General features: G+C 42.6%; 1 protein-coding gene across 2 annotated transcripts in view; it reads right to left on the bottom strand.

The window, feature by feature from the left end:
* Elovl7 (ELOVL fatty acid elongase 7) overlaps window positions 1-20,718 on the bottom strand; it is a 206,562-nt gene that overhangs the window by 67,880 nt on the left and 117,964 nt on the right. Inside the window, exon 1 of one of the 2 annotated variants that reach the window (XM_004623065.2) lies at window positions 11,690-11,783. The exons of the other annotated variant lie outside the window; for it this stretch is intronic. The gene's annotated coding sequence lies outside the window, so the exon portion shown is untranslated. Of the gene's footprint in view, window positions 1-11,689; window positions 11,784-20,718 lie in introns of those variants that run through there. 2 annotated transcript variants of the gene reach the window in all.

The raw sequence follows: 20,718 nt of genomic DNA, 5'->3' as shown, positions 1-20,718 counted from the left end.
AACTCTCATTTCTATTTCCTATAAAAAATGCTTTTACAACGTGAATACAAAAACCATAATAGAATGGTTATTTTGCCCACACAAGTGTGTGTGGCTTGGCAGTGGAGTGCAGATTGAGGTGCAAATGTTGGAGAAAGGCTTTGCAGAGAAGATCAATCTGGAATGATGAAAACGCAGGTAGGATTCGGGTCTCAGTCTGGCCAGCAGTCCTATGGGCTCGCGCAACTGAGCGCTCATGATGGACCTGCAAGAGTAAACGGTCCCGAGGAGCTCGGAGTTTCTGGAAATAGGACACACACTTTCTCACTCTCTTATCACCTTAAGCTTGGTTCATTTTGATCTTCATATCTGGCTACCGATACATTTATATTTTTGTTTTCTCTTGTTGTTCTTGAAGACAGGTAAGGAAGCAAAAAAAACGAAAATTTTCTCTCCATGTTTAAGTAGGAGGGAACAGTTCCTGCGTTTCTGTTGTCTGCCCCCATCTCACTGTGCTTTCCGTCTCACCCACATCTCACCCATATCGGTTGAGCTGGAGCAAGACTCATCGCCCTCTTTAGGTGAGCCCTGGCTGAGGGAGTCTTCAAGTCCTCTGTTCACAAACACACTTCAAGGCTCATGAGTGTCACAGACTTCAAGATCCCTGGGGAAAGCAACCATGTCCACATCCATTCATCCAACAGCTGCTGATACCTGCTATGTACAAAACACCCTTTTGACACCAAGGATACTGCAAGATTCCTGTTCTCAGGGAGTTTACATTCATGTGCAAGACATGCAGCCAGCAAAGTATACACAAAATTGAGAGGAAATTCAATTTCATTAAGCAGATTTCATGTTTCTTAAATCATTAGCTTTTAAACCTTGAGTGTATGGCGCTATGAGACACCCTGTCATAGATCACATGAATCCCCCTGCTTGATGCTTTGGGGAGTGTATGAGCCTTCTCTAGGCCACCTACAGACTAACCTCATGTTAAGAAGCCACTCTTTTGCTGCTAGAGTCAATACTGTACATCACTGAGAGATTCTAGCCTTGGGGACAGTGAAGCAGTTCTCTCAAAGTCCTCCTTTATTAAAAGTTACACTTTTTGTTATATAGGCCTTGCTTTATCTCGGTCTTAACCATCCAGCAGAACAGTATAAACATGAGATATAAAACATAAAGCCATATTAATATGCTGAGCTATAAATGGCTCAAGTCAACAACTTCTGACATTACCAGCCCTACAGATAACCCACTACTATTATGGACTACTGGACTGTATTTGATTATTTTGCTGAATTCACACACCTACAATATTTGAATGGCAATGCAATACCCATCTCTGACAAGAGTAAACAAAAAAGAGGATATAAATGAAGGACCATTTTGTAGTGAAAAAATATATATCTGTATATACAAATTAGTTAGGGTAGATATACAGCTACTTTCTCTTAATTCAATGAGAAGAAAGATTTTTACTAATAGTGTTTAGACAAGATATCATGTCTGCATCTTGTACTATGAATAATTAATACAAAGACAATATGCAATGTATTAATTATTGTGCCTGTACTACTGACCTGTTTTGAAACAGTCTCAATGCTATTTCTTTCTCAATAAAATTAGTTTTAAAAAAGAAAGTCCTCCCTTATTAAAAATGCTAAGTGAGTTATCTCATCACTGAACACCCACAAAGTGAGTTATCAAAAACTAAACAGGGTTAGGCATGGTGGAGGCAGGAGGATCACCAGTTCCAGGGCAGCCTAAGAATCTCACTGTGATTTTAAAATTTTAAAAGAGTTGAGGATACAGCTGACTAGGGAGTGGTTGCCTATGATGCATGAAGACCTAACCCGAAGTTTGCAGACCAAAACTTAGAGAAAAAGAAGGATTACAAGGACAGCCAACATTTTGGCCCTAGCCTTTCAAGGTCAGTGAAGACTCAGGCCATCGGAGAACTTATACGGTAACATCACATAACTCAGTTGTGTCAGAAATTTTCTGATCGAGGAGATTATGGGGCCACAGAGGAAAGTGATCGGTGATGTAGAGTGCGCCTAAGGAGAGTCACATGGAGAGAAAACATTCTCTCAGGCTTTCACAGAGAGCACATTGGCCAAGCAATGGCCGTGACTCATCCACATGGCTGACACTGACAAAGGATCTACAATCTGAGGTACAGGGTTTCAGGATAAATCCTGAGGGGATTTGACTGACCTTATCAGATACGAAAGTTACATTTCTTGTTATATAGGTCTTGCTTTATCTTGGTCTTAACCATCCAGCAGAAAAGTATAAAAACAAAGTATAAAAAGTAAAGCCATATTATTATGCTGAGCTGTAAAAGGCTCAAGTCAACAACTTCTGACATTGCCAGTCTTTCATAAAACCCACTACTGTTTTGGACTACTGGACTATATTGGAATATTTTGCCTGATTCATGCACCTACAATATTTAAATGACAGTGGAATACCCTTCTCTGACAAAACTAAACAGAAAAAGGGGATACAATTGAAGGACCATTTTGTATCTATATATTCAAAATAGTTAGGATAGATATACAGCTACTTTCTCTTAATTCAATGAATAGAGAGATTTATTCTAATAGTGTTTATGGACAGGATATCATGTTCGCATCTTGTACAGTGAATAACCACTAAGACAACACTATGCAATGCATTAATTATTGAAACTGTGCTAGTAATCAGTTTTGAAACTGTCTCATTGCTATTTGTTTCTCAATAAAATTATTTTTAAAAACTAAAAAAAAGTTAATGTTAATTTGAAGAGTATTTGAAGTTTCTTTATTTGAAGTATTTCAAGTCTTTATTCTTCATTAAGTCTACTTTTTTTTCCCCTCTAAGGGAATACAAAAAAGATCCTTGCAGTTGTGGCAACTTTTCAACCTGAGCTCTGAGCTTGTTGTTAAAATTCAGTGTTCCATTCATTACAACTTTGTCACCTAGATTCCTACCCTCCCATACTTGCACCTGGCTACATTTATGTGAGCATGTTAAGCCTTTTTTGGGGAAAAAAAAGAATGCAAACCATATATGATAATAGGCAAATTTTACACTTATTTCATAAGTATATGAACTATCTCTCTCCCAACACTTTTTTTAAAGATGAGAAAACTGACATTAAGCAGCAGGATGTGTAGGCCAAGTGTTCATATTCCAGACCCAGCTGTCCACATATTTTTCTCAGGTGACTCTGAGAAAAATCACTAAATGTTCTTGGAACCTCTCATGATCTGATCTCTAAAACTGAATTCAGAGGACACAAAGCAGCAAGAACTGAGCAACACCTTTCTGCCTTATATGAAGGTGATGACTAATGACCCACCATGGCTCTGGCTGTTAAGGATATGAGAAGAAACTAAAGGACAAGGATGAACAGGTGATTTCAAGCAGTGGGAAGTGAAGACAGAGACCTAACTCTCCATTAATCTCACCTCTACCTAACCTCACAAATGGTACTTCCATGAAATACACAAGCAGTCCCTGGAAGAAGACTGAAATTAGCACTAAAGAAAAAGAACAGGGGGGAAAAAAGGAGATACAAATGAAGGCCCATTTTGTATCTATATGCAGAATAGTTAGGATAGATATACAGCTACTTTCTCTTAATTCAATGAGAATAAAAATTAGTACTAATAGTGTTCGGAAAGGATCTCATGTCTGCATCTTGTACTATGAATGACCACTATGAAGACAACAATATGCAGTGTATTAATTATTGAAACTGTCCTAATAATCGGTTTTGACACTGTCTCATTGCTACTTGTTTCCCAATAAAATTAATAAAAAAATAAATTTAAAAAAAAAGAAAAAGAACAGGGAAAGGAAGAGGAGTTAGATAAAGAGAAAAACCTATGGCTTGGGCTCAACAATTCAGTCCTCTTTGCTAAAACAATGTCTTTTCTTCTTTAACACTTTCAGCCGTGGCTCAGGAACACGTTTGACAATGTCAGTGTCAGGATTAAGTATAGCACTGTGCTGCCTTAGCCTCGGTTTCCTGCCTGTGACCTGGAGGAAGCACAGTCCCTGCCCCATCCACATGCTGGAGTAGTCTTAGGAGTAGTTGCTGCTGTTCTCTGGAGTCAAGGAGGAAGCAGGGCAACTCTGGGGCTTCAAAAATGCAGCGTAAGTCATACGTAGAGTCAAGGATCATAAGTCAGAAAGTCACCTGGGTCTCTCTGTGAGAACTCATTTCCAGTCCCTCGATGCTAACTAGGCTTGTGGTGTTGGCCAAATTACTTGGCCTTTCTGGCTCTCTGTGTTCTCACCTCTAAAAGAGCTTGACCTGGCTGGGTGGATGGTACATGCATGCAGTCCCAGCACTCTAGGAGGCTGAGGCAGGATGATCGCAAATTCCAGATCAGCCTGGGCAATTTAATGTCGGATCAAGACCCAATATTTAAATAAAAACAAAACAAAACCCGCTAGCAATATTGGTCATTGTAGAAGCCCTGGGTTCAATCCCCAATACCACATACATATACACACACAAAAGTTGACCTCTATGACCTCTAAGTTCCCTTCTAATTTCCTCACAGTTCAAAACACTCTAACATTCCTACATGCTCGTGCACCAGCACAAGTTTCACTTGTTAGACCCTCAGGTAGGATAACTTAGACAGACACGTCTCAGGGAAGCTCAGCCCCACCTTTCCTTATGCACAAAATGGCAACAATATCGTGTTCCTCAGACCGCTTCCGTGAAGATGAAATGAGATAAGGCATATACAGAATTTAGCACAGTACCTGGTAGGCAGCCAGTGCTCAATAAGTGCCATCATTTTAAAATGTACTTTTCTTTTTCTCATAAATTTCTCATCAAACAATTAATGCTTTAGAAAAGAATGGGCACACTTCCATAATTACTGGTTGGAACTAGAATTTTTGTGCTTGTCCAACTCAACCTGACAGCTCCATTGCCAACACAAACACTTTTCATCAAGTTTGATAAACTCTGGATAATGCAATAGTATGTCTGTTTGTCTTTCTTTTTTTGGGGAGGAGGGAACCAGGGATTGAACTCAGACCCTTGCGCTTGCCAGGGAAACACTTATTCTACTGAGCCTTCTCCCCAGGCCCTATGTATTTCTTTCTTTCAAGTTTCATGCACGTTAATTAAAGCCTGCAGTCATTGGTTCTAAGTTCTACACATTGGTTCACACTGTTAAAATAAGTTTAAACATCACATGGAAGCCAAAAGTCCAACTTAAAGGAAGAAGTACGATTTGATTGTGTACCATTACCATGGTTTATTGAGCAAAGAAAAGAAAATCTATAGGGACTCTGGCAGTGTTTTCTTTCTTAATGCTTATTACTACAGTAATTCCAGGCTTGGTTTGACTACTTACTATAATATAGCATAAATAATAGCAATCACACAAATAACATCTATTTTAACTGGGTCTGGTTAATCAAAAATATATTGGTAGTGAAATAACAAAAAGCTCGGTCCTACGATGGACATTTTATTTACCTTCAAGTGTACAAAAGTCTTAATTTCCTCATTTTAAAAAGTACATAGAAGCCCCGCCCCTGGGGAGTGCTGAGATGGGGATTGAGATTGGGCGTGGCGGCATGTGCCTGTAATCCCAGCTCTTGGGAGGCTGAAAACAAGAGAAGCACTATGAGTCTGATCTGTGTAGTGAGACCCTGTAGACCCTGCACTAAATACAAAATTTAAAAAATGTACATAGAAGACTTCCCTCAAACAACTGCTGTTCACCAATATTTTCCAGGTATAATTTTATCCAGACTTTATTTTCTACAACTTCCAGTTTTAGTTTTCTAAGCTGATCAAAAACCTAAAAGCAAAACAATGAAACAAATTCTTAAGGTAAACTCAGGATATTATCTTTCTACTTTTTCTGATTTTCTTTCTGATCTTTTACAGTTTCCCTGACATATCTTTGCAGTGACTCACTTTTATGGAAATTTTCCAAAGAATTCAACTTCCTTTTCACATAATACTCTGTCCTTGTACACTCAGGTTTCATAAATTTACACTTGTTTAAATTATCTATTGCAACAACAAATGTAACTTGCATTAATAGGTTTACAACACATACAACATACTGTGGCTGGGCCAATTACCCAGGTCTGGAGCAGGGAATGGTCTCTAGAAACCAGGGCTCCTCATACCTGGTACAACCTGTCTGCTCCACCAGGAAATGAGGAGTACAGTCATACTAGGCCAACTTATTGGAATTAATGGCATTGTTATATTATTATCAAGATGAACCACATGCAAGTCGACAACACTCAACTGTTTTTTTAAACCTACAGAAATGGAAACTGAACATGTTCAAACATATAGCTCTTATTTTTCCTTTCTCGGGATAGCGGTCCTCACAACTTAATTTTAAAAATTTCATTCCACATTTGCTCAGAGACTCGCAAAGAGACTGACAACAAGCCACCCTTAAGGAACGAGCACCCTGTGCCTTAGTTCTGCGTTTGGCTATGTCATTTAATTCTTTAAAAAAACCAAATCACCAATTTGATATTAGGGCAAACTCTATAAATTTGGGATAGAGAGGAGGCAGGGAGGTCTTTAGGTTAAGTCAAACTTTTTCTAGAACTCACTTTCTTACCACTGATCCTAACAGTCTTACATTGAGTCTGCTTTTATGACTCACAAAACTATTGTATAATATCACAGTCTCTGGGCATTCTCAACACACAGAGCTGGTATACAGAGTTGGAAAGGCCTGAGCTTCATAAATCCACTGGGTATAATCCTGGCTGCACAGCTCCTGCAGTGTATTCTGAGCACAATGCCTTTCTTTCTTTACCTTCTGCATGATAAAGATGACCTCAGATGATTCATAATAGAATACATATGAAGTGTTTCACTACAACTATTTACTGATGCCTAAAACATGTCCACAGTTTCTTACCTCCTATTTGTCAATAAGAGGTTTAAATTTGAATGCAAATTTGACACCGTATCAGCAGAGAAGGACAGAGGATGCTGGAGCAGTAGATCTAGTCGAATAGTCCTGGAATTTGGAATTAGCTAGAAGTTAAGCATAAACAAGATAGCTAAGGATGGCAATGAAGACAGCAGTCCTTTCCCATTCAGACAGGGAAATGAGACGCAGCCTATATGGAAGGCCAACTTCCATAAAGGTTAAGCAGCAAACACCAGAGGAAAGCATTTAAAAATCTTAACAGGTCTCACCCTGTAGGTCTCCAATAGCTCCGATTAACTTCAGGATAAACTCCAAACTTTGACTAGGCCAAGCAGGCCCTTCCATTCCTATGTAGCCCCAGCTCATATGTTCCTCTCTAGCTACAAAGGGGTACTTCCAATCCTCTGATCTACACCTGCCTCCTCCCTGCCTGGATTCGATTTCCCAGCCCTTACCTCCCTTCTCCAGGGCTCCACTTCCCATTCTCCTTCTTCTAGCTCAGCAGGGCCACCCTCTGCCTACCTTAGCTTGCCTCCTACATCCTGTCTGTCTGTGTATGGCCTGGTTCTGTCACTGCCTGCCTCCCTATTGCCCACACAGACCTACACTGGCTTCAGCACCCCGCCAGAGCTTGGCCTGACATGGAGCTGACACCCCAGTGTTTGTTGAATATGCAACTTCTGAAATTCCTCAGTCTAGTCTAAGTTTGGCTCTGTGCCTCAACTGAGATTGAAAACCTGTGCTGCTGGTGGTTACAGCCTGAGCAACTGCTTCTCCAGGCTGGCTGACTGACCTTTAACCTAGAAAACTTAAAAAATTATATGGGAAACTTATGTCATTTCAATAATACTGTAATCAAGAAAAATTAAGATGGTATGCCTGTCTCTATCACTTACAAAAAGAATAATCTTACAGACTAATGAAGTAATATGTGCTTTTAATATATCTAAATCATCAAGAATAACTGGAAATGTCAACTACAATCTTATATAAACTGTTCAGTTTGTACTGGTTTCCAAATTTTCCATAACTGATGAATGGTCAAAACTGGATGAATCCCAAAAACCTATGTAAGATATATCCTTGTCTAACTACTGTGCTTTTGGCATGTGTCTTTCTATATTGTATGATAGATATTTTCAAATTCACACCATTTCTCATTTCAACATGCTGCCATATTTACAATGACTCTAAAATGTTATTATTGACAAATAACATCCTTCCCTACACTGAAGTTAATACTTGCATTTGGCAAACAAAGGTTCATCATGGAGCTCAACTAATTAAATCAGAGAGTCCTACATCTGCAAGCTAACTAGATGATAGAATTGTTTGTATATGTATGTCCCACTATGTTGCACCTTCCCTAGTACAGAGTGAATTAGATCCCTCCAAAAAGAAAGTCCTAACTCTAGCACCCCAGTACCCCCAAAGCCCAGTGCCTCAGAATGCAACGGTATGTGGAAATTGGGCCCTGACAGACATAATTACTTAAGGTGAGGTTGCACTAGAGTAGGGTGGGCCCTCAATCCAGTATGATTTGTGCCCTCATAAAGGGCACAAGTTTATGCCCATATACAGGTGCATAAGGACATGTAGGGTGCTATGGGAAGACAAAATTGGAACAAATGGCCTCTGAGCAAAGCACATGGAGAAAGGCATAGGACAAATTTTGACTCAAAGCTCTTGGAATAAATCAACAGCACTGACAATCTGATTGAGAACCCTAGGCTTCAGAGCTGGAGACAATGTGTTCCTGCTCTCTTAAGCCACCTGTTTAGTGGTCCACTGTCACAGCAGCCTCAGGAAATAGTTCATAATACTGTTCATATTGAAGGAAACTACTGTCACTTCTTAGAGAAGGTAGCCACAGTATTCCTGTCCTACTGTTTTGATTTGCTCTACAGTTATTTCAGGAGTCTGACAATTTGTATTGAAAATCATGAAATAGACCACAGTTGTGTTCCAGTTCCACTTGGAACACTCTCTGTTATTGTTTATCTACGAACTGCTCCCCGATGTGTCACACATCCGGGGCTTTATTCCCAAGGAGATGGAGCCAGAAGAAGCGACTGGATCATGAGGGTGGAACCTCATCAACAGATTAATCCACGGATGAGTCCACAGCCCTACGTGCTGTTACAAAACAGGGTAAAGCTGATGAAGTAGGTCACTAAGGATTGTCTTTTTGAAGGGTACACTTGTCCCTGCCCCTTCCCCTTTTGACTCTTTGATGCCTTCTGCTTCCCACCACAAGGTAAGCTGCTATCCTTTGCTGTGTCCTTCTACAGTGGTATTTCTGCCTCACCACAGGCCTAAAAGCAATGGAACTGGTCAAGCACAGGCTAAGGCCTCTGAAGACATGAGCCAAAAATACATCTTTCCCCCTTGAGTTGTGTAGCTCAGATATTTTGCCAAAGAGCAGAAAGGTGGTTATCTATCCATAAAACGATATCTCTACAAAGGTTATGCTTTTTTTTTTCCCCCCCCTTCGGTGGAAACAGGGATTGAACTCAGGCCCTCACACTTGCCAGGGAAGCTCTTATTCTACTAAATCATCTCCCTGACCCTTCTACAAAGGATATAATCTAGATTGTTTATCATTTGTTGCTAGATTACCTGCCCCACAATGGCACATTAAGTAAAGTGCATTGCAATCACTGGAATATAAAGCAAACAATGAATGTTCAAAATTAATATCAAAGTGCTTCCTATGTGTTCTATGGAAAACAGAACATGAAAACTGGGTATGAAGAAAAATGCAAAAAAAAAAACCCTGCATACAAATAGAGTGGCAAAGACAGAAGAGTAAAACAGTTATGGTGGTGGAACTGGGCTCAGAGCAACGGAGTCCTCTTCTCCTCTCCCATGCTAACTATTTTAGTGCTGCCTTCCACTTTGCTAGACTCCTCACCTCAAGCCTTCCTGTGAATAACCAATTCTCTCTTGGCAGTGCCTCTCAAACTTAGGTCAGTCGCACAGCACTTTCCACAGGCTTTGTGAAATGATTCCTATGTGGCCTGACTACCGCATCATCCAACTGCCCTATCTCAGTGGGGGTGGAGACCGATGAAGGCCAGATGCAACCACATTTGTTCCACAAAAGTTGGAACAAAGAGATTTCATGTTCAAGCCAGGCTAACATATGAGAGGGAACAGCTGAGGTTTGCACCTTGAAGACTAGGATATGGTGAGACCCCGGGTAGAAATAATCCTCTACAGTAACTTTGGGGAGAAAGCTGGCCAAGTTCAAATGGAGTATGGCAATGTGCACTGAGATGCTACACTAAAATGGAAGCAGACACTTAAAGGGCACGGAATCTAAAGGTGCAGCAGTAAAGCTGAGAGAAGAAGCAAAATCTCATGAAATCTGTGGGGAGAGGAAGCCAGCCAGAGGGAGGGGAAGGGGGAGGGGGAGGAGGGAAAAGAGGGAGGGGAAGGGGGAGGGGAGAGGGGGAGAGGGGGAGGGGAGGGGAGAGGAAGAGGGGGAGGGAAAGAGGGAGAGGGAGAGAGAGAGAACCAACTGGGGAGGGTGCTCTAGAAATAGTGTGCGTTCATTAGCACCTGTCCTGTGCTGCATCACCAGAGACTCACCCCGTGGAGGGGCACTCAAAAAGGAAGGAGGGAGTCAAAGGCCAGGGCATGGTCTGATGCTTGAAACACCACAAGCGCTTCAGGAAAATGAGGACCAAGAAAGGAACTTGGGGAGAGGGGGTTAGCACTGAAAACAACAGCTTCTGCCGAAGAGCAAAAGCCCAGAGTTGAAGTCCTACTGGTATGTAGGTGTGGGCCCTCCGGCCTCAGTTTCCTCATCACTAAAATGAGAAGAGTGTCGCCTGCTTCACAGGACTGTGGAAGAGCCCATCATTAATATAATCACGTAGATGGGACCTACCTAGCACACAACCACTTGACAAATGTCTGCCGTGATATAGGAATGGATTGTATTAGTTCTCGCTGAACTTGGGGAGCACAAACTACACATTACAGCAATTAATAAGCCAATTGCAGCCAGAAGGTAGTGACACTAATGTCAATGCCTCTTCCAGGGCAGTTAAGCAATAAAGGCAAGGAGTGGGTAAGAAGGGATGGACTCCGTGAAAAAGCTTGCTGAGAGGCGACCTCAGCAAGAGCGGGTTCAACCCGAGGGGCGGACCCTGGCTGCTCCTGGAGACTTTGTCCCCAGCCCGGGGACCTGTTTGCCCAAACTCACAGAGAAGGGTAGGGGGAGGACGCAGATCCTCCCCGGCCCCCGTTCCCTGGGGCTTATAGGAGTTCTCTGCAGCCGGTGTGTTTCATGTACGTTGGCTGCTGGGAGGCAGACGCACTGAGATGCCAGGCGAGGCTCCTCTTCTATCTCCGGAATGACCTGTTCCTCAGCTCTGCGCGCTTCCTCCCTCCTGGGCCAGCGGCAGCTGCCGGGACCAGATGCTGCTCCGGGAGCTGAGGCGACAGCGCCCGTTCGGAGCAGCACCCCGGATTCCCCCCACCCGAGAGCGACAGCGCGCGGGAGGCGGAAAGGAGGGGCCCGGGCGCGGGGTGGCCCCGCCGAGGTCGCCGGCCTCGCTCACCGCACCGCGCCCCCGGCCCTGCAGCAGGGCCCCGGCGCCCCGACCCCTCCACAGGCCGGGTGCGCCCCGAACTTCCACCGAGCCGGGGCCGCGAGGGCCTAGAGCCTAGAGCCGCTGCCCCCGGCTCCGCCCCGGACCCCCACCTCCCCGCCGCACAGCAGCTCGGCCCGCCCGGCCCGGCGCGCCCGGAGCCGCACTCACCGCGCCCGGAGCCGAATGTCTCTGCGGCGCCCGCAGCCCGCGCCCGACCAGGCTGTGAAAGAGCGCGGGCGGCGGGCGGGTGCCACCTGCGGGCTCGCCCTCCTCGCGTCACCAGGGCGGCGCCGTCCCGCCCCCCGGTGCCCGCCTCCTGCCGCGCCCTGCGCCCCCGCGCTGCCCGGGGAGCCCGCGAGCAGTGGCTGGGGTCCCCTGGAGACTGAGTGTAAAGGCAGCGAGAGCCGCGGCGCTCTGCAGAGCTCACCTGGGAACTGGGTACGGGAGGATCAGAAAAGAGGAAAACCTGGCTGGGGCCGGGAGAGGCGACACCACGTCCTGCTCCAGGAGGCTGCACCGACCCAGGGACCCGCGGAGAGGGAGCCCGGTGGAGGCCAGCACCACGCGTGCTGGTTCTTAGGAAATGGGTGAAGCGTTGCACTTGCGGAGCAGACCTGTCTGTTGGGCAGTGCCCGGCAGATGGTGCCTAATACTAGTGGGCGGTTTTCCTGTTCCCCTCAACAGTAACCACCAACTGTTGAGGGGAAAAGTCTGGCACACTCATTTCTTCTTATCTACTGTTGGGCAGGGAGGGGCCGGGAATCAGTGGTCAGACCTCGGAGCTTTAGTTTCTCTCCGCCGCCAAGTTTTCTGGTCTCGCGTCTGATTCTGATCCTATCCGCCGTCATTGCAATGTGGAATCGTAGCATCGATAACTGGAAACCAAAATAGTCTAGACAAGGGCCATGCTTACAAGGCACAACCGAGCGCTAGAGTTGGACTGACCGCCCCCTGCCCCCCATGGTCGGAAAAGTTGCAGTTGTGGCCCAAGCCTCTCACCTAAGTGCACTGTGTTCTTGTGCTGTGAGTTAACACGGAATCGGGGTAAAGGTCAACGCAACGGGAAGGACAGGTGGGAAGAATAATCCCTGGGCCGGGGTGTGTCTTCCTCCTAAATTCTCTTCCTTCCACTTTATTCTTTCATGCTTTATGGAAAAGGTTGAGAGCACTGATTTATGCCACCTAGAGGAGAACCCAAAACACGAAAGCTCAAATTTAAGAGAATCTTGAAGTCTAAGAAACTAAAGATTTCTCCTTCCGTTATATATTTAAAGCATCCTCATGTAGAAGGTAAAACATTTATTTTTTCTTTTTTTAGACAGGGTCTCACTGTGCAGTTCAGGCTGGCCTCCAGCTCACTTTGTAGCCCAGGCTGATCTTGAACTTGCAGCCATCCTCCTGCCTCACTAGTGCTGGGGTTGCAGATGTGTGCCCAATGCACTGGATCAATTTTTTTAAATAGTTAAATGCTACTCCCTGCTACTGGTTTGACCCAAAGATTGAAGAAATGGCAAAATAAACTATATTTCCTGTTCTCATGGTCTGTACATTCATTCTAGTAGGGGATTACAATTAATAAAATTATGAATAAATAAGTGAAATATATAGAAAAAAGGGAGACTACAGGACCTTTGGAGATGGTGAGTCACAGTGGTACAGTGGCTAGGAAAAGGCCTCAATGAAATGCATCACTTAAGTGGAGATTTTTAAAGGTGTGTAGGGGAGCTTGTGTCTCTCCAAGTAGTCACGGCCAAGGATGGCTCCACCAGCCAGTGAGAACAAGCCTGGTTAAAACGCTAAAATTCATGAAATAGCAGGAAGGTCAGAGTGGCCGAGCTGGGGCACTAGAGCAGTAATAAAAAAAAAAAAAAAAAAAACAAGGTCAAAAGCTTAAGGAGCAGTTTGAGTCAAAGACTGACCCCATTTGACTGAGGTTTGAAAGAAAGTATTCAGGCAACATTTTTTGAGCAGAGTATGGGGTGATGAGAGGAAGAACTGAAGCAAGAAGATACTAGGAGGCTCTTGCACAATCCAGGTAAGAGATAAAGACGGCTTGCACAGGGAGGTAGTAGGGAAAGGGCCAGATTTTAAAAACATTCTGAAGGGGGGGCAGGGAGATGGCTCAGTAGAATTAGCACTTCCCTGGCAACTGCAATGGTCTGAGTTCAATCCCTGGTTCCGCAAAAAAAAAAAAAAATTCTGAAGGTGTCAAGGGCCATTCTCAAGGATGAGGGTCTTTTGTTTTTTAAGTCAAGAGTGACTCCAAAATGCTTACCTCACGCTAAGGGGAGGTGAGACTTGCCACTTCACAAGAGGAAGACTGAGGGGAAAAGTTGGGGAAGGGAGAGGAGTTGCCTGTGAAACAGTGAGTTGGAGATTCCTGTTAGGAATCCAAATGGGCAAGTCAGGCAGGCAGTTTGTTTGATCAGTCTGGAGTTCAAGAGAGAGACCTGGGCTTCCAGACTGTGTTTAAGGATGTGACAGTATCTAAGGGTACCAAGAATGAGAAAAGAGAAAAGGTCTGGAGGTTGGTCCTGCCAGACTTCAGGTCATAAATGGTCAGGGGACTGAGCAATGGTCAGTCAGGGAGGGACAGGTTCTGGATGACAGGTGTGTTAGGTAGATATTGCCACCATAAAGCTTTATATCTTCATTTTATATCTCAATAGCTTATGGTCATATATTTGTTTTTATGCCCACGGGTGTGTGGGTTGGTTTGATTCAGCTTCCTACGCTGTGCTCAGCTAAGCAGCTCTGCCGTATGTTGCAGGTTGGGGTTGGATCTTCAGTGTGTGTTTATCCTGGAGCTTAGCCAGTTTGGAGATCTTCTTTTATGATCACTGAGATGCAAAAGCCAATCCAAAACCCAAGAGCAGATTGAAGGCCTTGTAGCAGGTTAGTAAATTTTCCATTGGCTCTCATATGTCCCAGAGCCACGTCCAATATCAAAACAATAGGGAAACATTCATTTCGTAGTGAGGAAAGTGAGTGTGTACTGAACAGCACTTAAGACTCTTATCACAGCAAGGGAAAAATGTTTCAGGGTATAGGAGGTGATTACTTAGCAGTCCTCTGAAAGCTAAGGATTAGATCATTGATTTAGCAATGTGTTGCTCGTGCACTTTGGAGAAGTGAAAGAGAAATTGGAGAAACAAAGCTGAAACAAACTTTTCAAGAATTTTGGGGCAAAAAGGAGCAAAGAAATGAGAGATAATGCCAAAAAGAGGAAAGAAGGAAGGTCTAGAGAGTTGTTTCTAAGATACGACATTTATAGTAGGTTTATTCTATTTTGGAAAAGTTGTTATAGAAAAAAAAGCTGATGGTGTTGGAAGAAAGACAGTTGTGGCAGTGAGGCCTTGAATAGGTGACAGGGACTGAATTTAGTGCATAGGGAGAGAATGTGGCTTAGATCTGAATATGTACATTCATTCACCTACAGGCAAAAGGAGTAAGTAGAGTCACAGACACCTGTCGGGGAGATGGGAGTTTATGTTCAGACACTGGCTTCAGTAAGGTTCCCAGAAACTGACTTGAGCCAAAGTGTTGATACAAGTGACCTTTGATGTCAATAAGCGCTCCAAAGGAATCTAGGTAAAGCAATGACATTGTCCACCCAAATATCAATACTATTCCAAAATTGGCATTTTTAAAAAGACATATGTGATGGATTATCTAAGGGTAGGCATGAAACACCCAGCTGAAGTGAGTTCTGGGTATGAAGGGCATGCCTGAAGATTGTTGCCAGCAGCATGAAAGGAGAACTGGAAGGCAAAATGGAGGGCTGTTGGTTCTCCCAGAGAAGCCTGTCATGCTGGTTTTCCTGATATGAACTCAGCTGTTCTTATCGTCAGAGGGGCTTGGGTCCTCGCTGTTGCTGAAAATGGCTGTGGGAGAGCTGTGGTCCTTACTTTGAGCATCGCTTCCTGGCTCCGGTGCGGATCCCTCAGCCTGCTGACTCAGATCCTTCATGCCATGGGCACAGACTTTCCAGCTTTCACCACTGACTTTTGGGTTTTCCCAGCACAGATCCTTAACACAGACTTGCATGAGTCATCATGGTGGGCTCTAGGCCTTCAGGTGGACTGGTGTGGGACACCGCCGTGGGATCCAGGCCCTCAGCTGGATTCTTTTGGGTCTCTAGAATGTGGAAAGATGCCCTAAACTCCTCTGCATTTCATACTTTAGGTATTATAAAATAATCTATAAGTTGTGTGCTGCATCAAATCTTTTTCCTTATAAACCTTGACTACAACAACATGTGATAGCTAACGCTCCAACCTACCCTAATCTCTTTTATTCCCTCAAAGGTATCCTGAAGTCGCTATGTAACATTTCTGTGCATGTTTTTCAAATTCATTACATATATATCAATCTGATCTTATACTCTACTTTCACACATGATTTCATTTAATGTAAGGAGCATTATACCTAAACTTCATATGTAAATTTATTCTTCAATTTTTAAGATTTATCCATCTTGATTCATGTAGTACTTTTTCATGCATTTAATTATACATGATATTGTATAATTAACTCATTTATCCTACGCTTCACAATGAATAAAATGAGATTAGTTCCAATTTTTTTCTTTTATGGAGACAGCAAATAGAGAAATAAACATTTTCTTGAATCCATGGGTATATACTTAGAAATGAAGTTGCTAGTCATGAAATATATTATTCTTTTTTGAGGGGACGTGTTCTTTCCTTGTCGTCCTGGATCTGAACATTTGTTCTATATTTAAAGGCATCCTCATGTAGAAGACAGTGTATGACCCAGTTCCCCTCCCATGAAGGAAACTGCATATGTATAACAACACTTCCTTTGCCAGCCCTTTGGGTCATTGGAGAGCACAGTCCTGACTGACACTTGGCCCAGCAGATGCCACCCTCACTGTCCCAACACAGGACTCGGGACACAAAGCACCTGTATCTGGGCTCCTCAGTCTGGTTCAGTAGCACAAAGTTAGCCCTGGCTTAGTCAACATCAACTCTTTGCTCCTATTACTACAGGGCTGCTGTGCAGCCTTTGCCCAGATTCTGGAATCTTCTTCTCACTTGTTCAAACTCCTTTTCAGTTTGAGCGAGCCAGAGTTACTTTCTATGGCTTGTAGTTCCACTACAGTATACACGCGATAGTTGTTATTTCTCTAAGTTCTTGCCAGCGTGTAGTGTTTTCACACTAAACACTCATTTTGTTGTTTTGTTTGCTTTCGCATACAAGGGTAACTGAAAAGTGGGCCTTTCTTTGTCCCTTTTTACCACAAAATGTTTTTATTTTTTCTTCTTCTGTATTTTAGGGAAGGGTCTACAGGGTTTTCAGGGTCTCACTACTAGCTTAGACTCCTAGTGATTCTCCTGTTTACAGCCTCCCAAGTGCTGGGATTACAGGTGGGCACCACCATGCCCAGTCTTAGTTGCCATTTCAGCATGCTCCTGGGGTGGGGCCAAGATGGCAGGCCCAGGGATCGAACAGAAAATGTTTAAATAAAAAGAATTTTATTATGGTGACTTTACCACAATGATGGGACGATTATTCGAAGCAAGTAAGAGTGTCTTGAGGGAAATTCCTAACAATATATCTTAAACATTCACCATAGTTTTGGTCACCCCTTGTTGATCAGCTGTTTACTGCAGTTTCTGTCAAGAAAAACATTATGGTAGGTCTTCACCTACTTCACATTGATTCTGACACTGTAAGACCTGTTCAATTATTGAGGGGTCACCTTTGAATTCCATTTTCATATCATTTGCTTATTTTTAAAGTTGACTTTCTTATAGACTTTTATGCTAGTTTTTTAGCCATATTTTGGAATATTCTTTCCTTAATCTTAGGGTTTATTTTACTGTGGTAAGGTGATCCTGGTGGTGTGTGTCTGTCATCCCAGCCACACAGGAGTCTGAACCAACAAGATTATATGAGCTTAAGAATTTGAGAACTGCTTGGGCAATATAGAGAGCCATTGCTCAATACAGTTTCTTTCTTTCTTTTTTTTTTTTTTAATTTTATTGATAAGAAACAAATAGTGATGAGACAGCTTCAAAACCAATTAGTAGCACAGTTTCAATAATTAATACATTGCATATTGTTGTCTTCTTAGTGGTTATTCATAGTACAAGATGCAGAAAGGATATCCTGTCCACAAATACTATTAGAACAAATCTTTCTATTCACTGAATTAAGAGCAAGTAGCTATATATCTATCCTATCTTGAATAAACAGATACAAAATGGTCCTTCATGTGTATCTCTTTTTTTTTGTTTAGTTTTGTCAGAGAAGGGTATTCCATTGTCATCTAAAAATTGTAGGTGCGTGAGTTCAATATAGTTTCTTAAATTCAAAATATTTTAACTTTATGAGGATAATTGCTATTCAAGTTTAAAAAAATGTAATTCAACTTCCAGCACTTCAAAAAGTAAGATCAATTAAATTTAGGGGGCCAGGGAGAGAGGTCAGTGGCTTAAGTGCCTACCTGGCAAGCATAAGGTCCTGAGTTTGACCCCGGTACTGCAAAATACATAAATAAATAAAAATAAATTAAATTTTTGATGTAGTTAAAGTTATCAATGGTTTTCTATGTTTTGTGTTTTTGTTTCTTTCACGAAAAATATTTCATTTTTCTAATGTCATGACTGCACTCATTTTTTCTGAAATGTATTTTTTTTCTTAGTACATTTATATCTTTAATTCATGGGGATTATTTTAAAATTGTTACTGTTGATAAACAGGTTATATACCCATGTTTCTTTCTTATACGAAATGTAAATAATAAAAAATCTCTCTCCTGCCTTGGCTTGTCCATCCTTTCTGGTATCCTCGCAGAGACATTCTTTGTGTACTACCCATAAGAGACCAGTGAAACACTCTGTTAGTCTCTGTCCTTTTCTACATAGAGCGGGCCTTGCTTTTTTCCCCCTAAATATAGCTTGGAGTTATTTCCACAAAAATTGTACGCATTCATCTTTTACGTCTTTGTTCTAGGAGTCCACCTAATATCTCATCCTGTCCCCAAGAAATAAACATACATCTTTGATATTAGAGCACAAGAGCTAACGCATTCATCACAGGGGCAGGTTTGTAGTGCTGTTTATTCAATCACTTAATCTTGCCTCCAACCCACAGAAGTAAATATTATTATTACTCCCACTTTATAGATGAAGAAATTAAGGTGTGGTGAAGATTTAGTAACTTATTTGTGGCCATCGTTTGAGTGAATGTTAGTGCTGGGACCAAAAGTCAGGCTATTGGGCTCCAGCACTCATGCTCTTAACCCGAGAGGGTGCTACAGCGAGGAGCTTTGCTCATACTAGGTGACTTCCTAAAGCTCAAACTGCTGCTCCACAGGGGAAGCATGTTTGCAACATTGACAGCTGTTGCTAAATTTTCCTTTTGTCTACAAGGCTCCTGCTGTCACAATTTCTGTCTTGATGTCCCTCCAAAGCCTCATGCAGTCATAGACGGGGCTGTGTTGGAGGTGGCTCAATCTAGAGCGTGTGATTGATTCACAGTGCAGTGCTAGAATTAAGGGTGCTAGGATTAAGGGTAGGTGATTACTAAATCAGTCCACCATTGGATTGGTACCATCCTAATCCAGGATACAATGTAAGGGATAGAAAAGGACTTGCTTGTCTTTACCTCCTTGTTTCTGCTACCTTCTGCTTGCCACAAACTGTTTCTCGCCTGCCGCCCTGTGACTGTGGGCTGAAGGCTAAATAAACCTCTCCCCCTTTAATTTTGGGTGACAGGGTTTTTCTCTGAGCAACTGGAGAAAAGTAATCAAAATACCTGTCAACACTGTTTGAAAGAATCATTTTCCTGCATAGCCTTATCAATATGTAGAGCTATCAAACATGTAAATGTTTTTCTGTTTAATAAATGAAGTATAGATTGTCGCAGTAGCTACCATTTGCATTTGTTTTAAAATGAGATCAAATAGTTTTTTAAGAAAACATTTCAAAGTCATTTCTGTTTCCATTTTTTATTTTTTACTTATTTATTTTTATGTATTTAGTACAAGGTCTATAGGGTCTCACTACACAGGTTGGACTCACAGTGATTCTCCTGTTTTCAGCCTCCCAAGCACTGGGATTACAGGCATGCTCCACCACGCCCAGTCTTAATTGCCATCTCAGCATGTCCCAGGGGTGGGGTTGGCACAGCACAACAGGGATTGAACCCTGTCCCTGCACCTAAGCAGGTGCTGAGCTATCTGGCCTGCCCTCTGTTTCCATTTTGATAGATTGTTTATACCCTCTTTTTTTTTTATTAGATTGTATGTTTTTTCTATCAATTTCTGAGAGACTTTAATACATGTAGTAAGAGAGTGAGTCCTTTGTTATATCATTTGCAGTTATAACACCCAATTTTTAAGATCCCCCACACACATGTACTCTGTGTTTAGGCTCTTGATACCATTTCATTCTCCATATTTCTTGCATTAGATTTCCATTCTTTCTTATTGTTCTGTACATAGTTTATTTTATTTTATTTTATTTTATTTTATTTTATTTCTGTATTTAGGTCAGGATCTCTAGGGCCAACAGGGTTGCACTATGTAGACCCGACTTGTAGTAATTCTCCTATTTACAGTCTCCCAAGTGCTGGGATTACAGGCACATGCCACCATTCCCAGTCTCAGTCCCCTTCTCAGCACATCCCGCGGGCAGGGCCAGCACTGCATGTCAGGGATCGAACCCTGGCCGCTGTGCTCTGCCTAAGCAGGCACTTTAGTCTGCTGAGCTATCAGGCAGGCCCTCTTCTGTACATGTTTTAATGAAAGCTACAAATTCAATGCAATGGCCATGAAAATACCAATGCCATTCTTCACACAACTAGAAAAAATGATTGAATTTCATATGCAAGCACAAAAGATCCTGAATAGCCTAAGCAATGCTGAGCAAGAACAACGCTGGAGGCATCACAAAGCCAAATTTCAAAACATCGTATAGAGCCACTGTGTAACAAAAACAACACAGCATGGCTTAAAAATAGACCCATAAATCAATGGAATTGAACAGAGAACCACAAAATGACAGCCATTTGATTCTTTTTTTTTTTTTTTTTTCCTAGCAAAGGCATCAGAACATGCTGGAGCAAAAATAGCTACTGCTGCTGCTGCTGCTGCTTCTTCTTCTTCTTCTTCTTCTTCTTCTTCTTCTTCTTCTTCTTCTTCTTCTTCTTCTTCTTCTTCTTCTCCT

This window comes from Octodon degus, unplaced genomic scaffold (assembly GCF_000260255.1).
Source record: "Octodon degus isolate 3935 unplaced genomic scaffold, OctDeg1.0 scaffold00001, whole genome shotgun sequence".
NCBI lineage: Eukaryota > Metazoa > Chordata > Mammalia > Rodentia > Octodontidae > Octodon > Octodon degus.
Note: the sequence above shows the minus strand (reverse complement) of the source record. Positions and strands in the feature narration are given on the sequence as shown.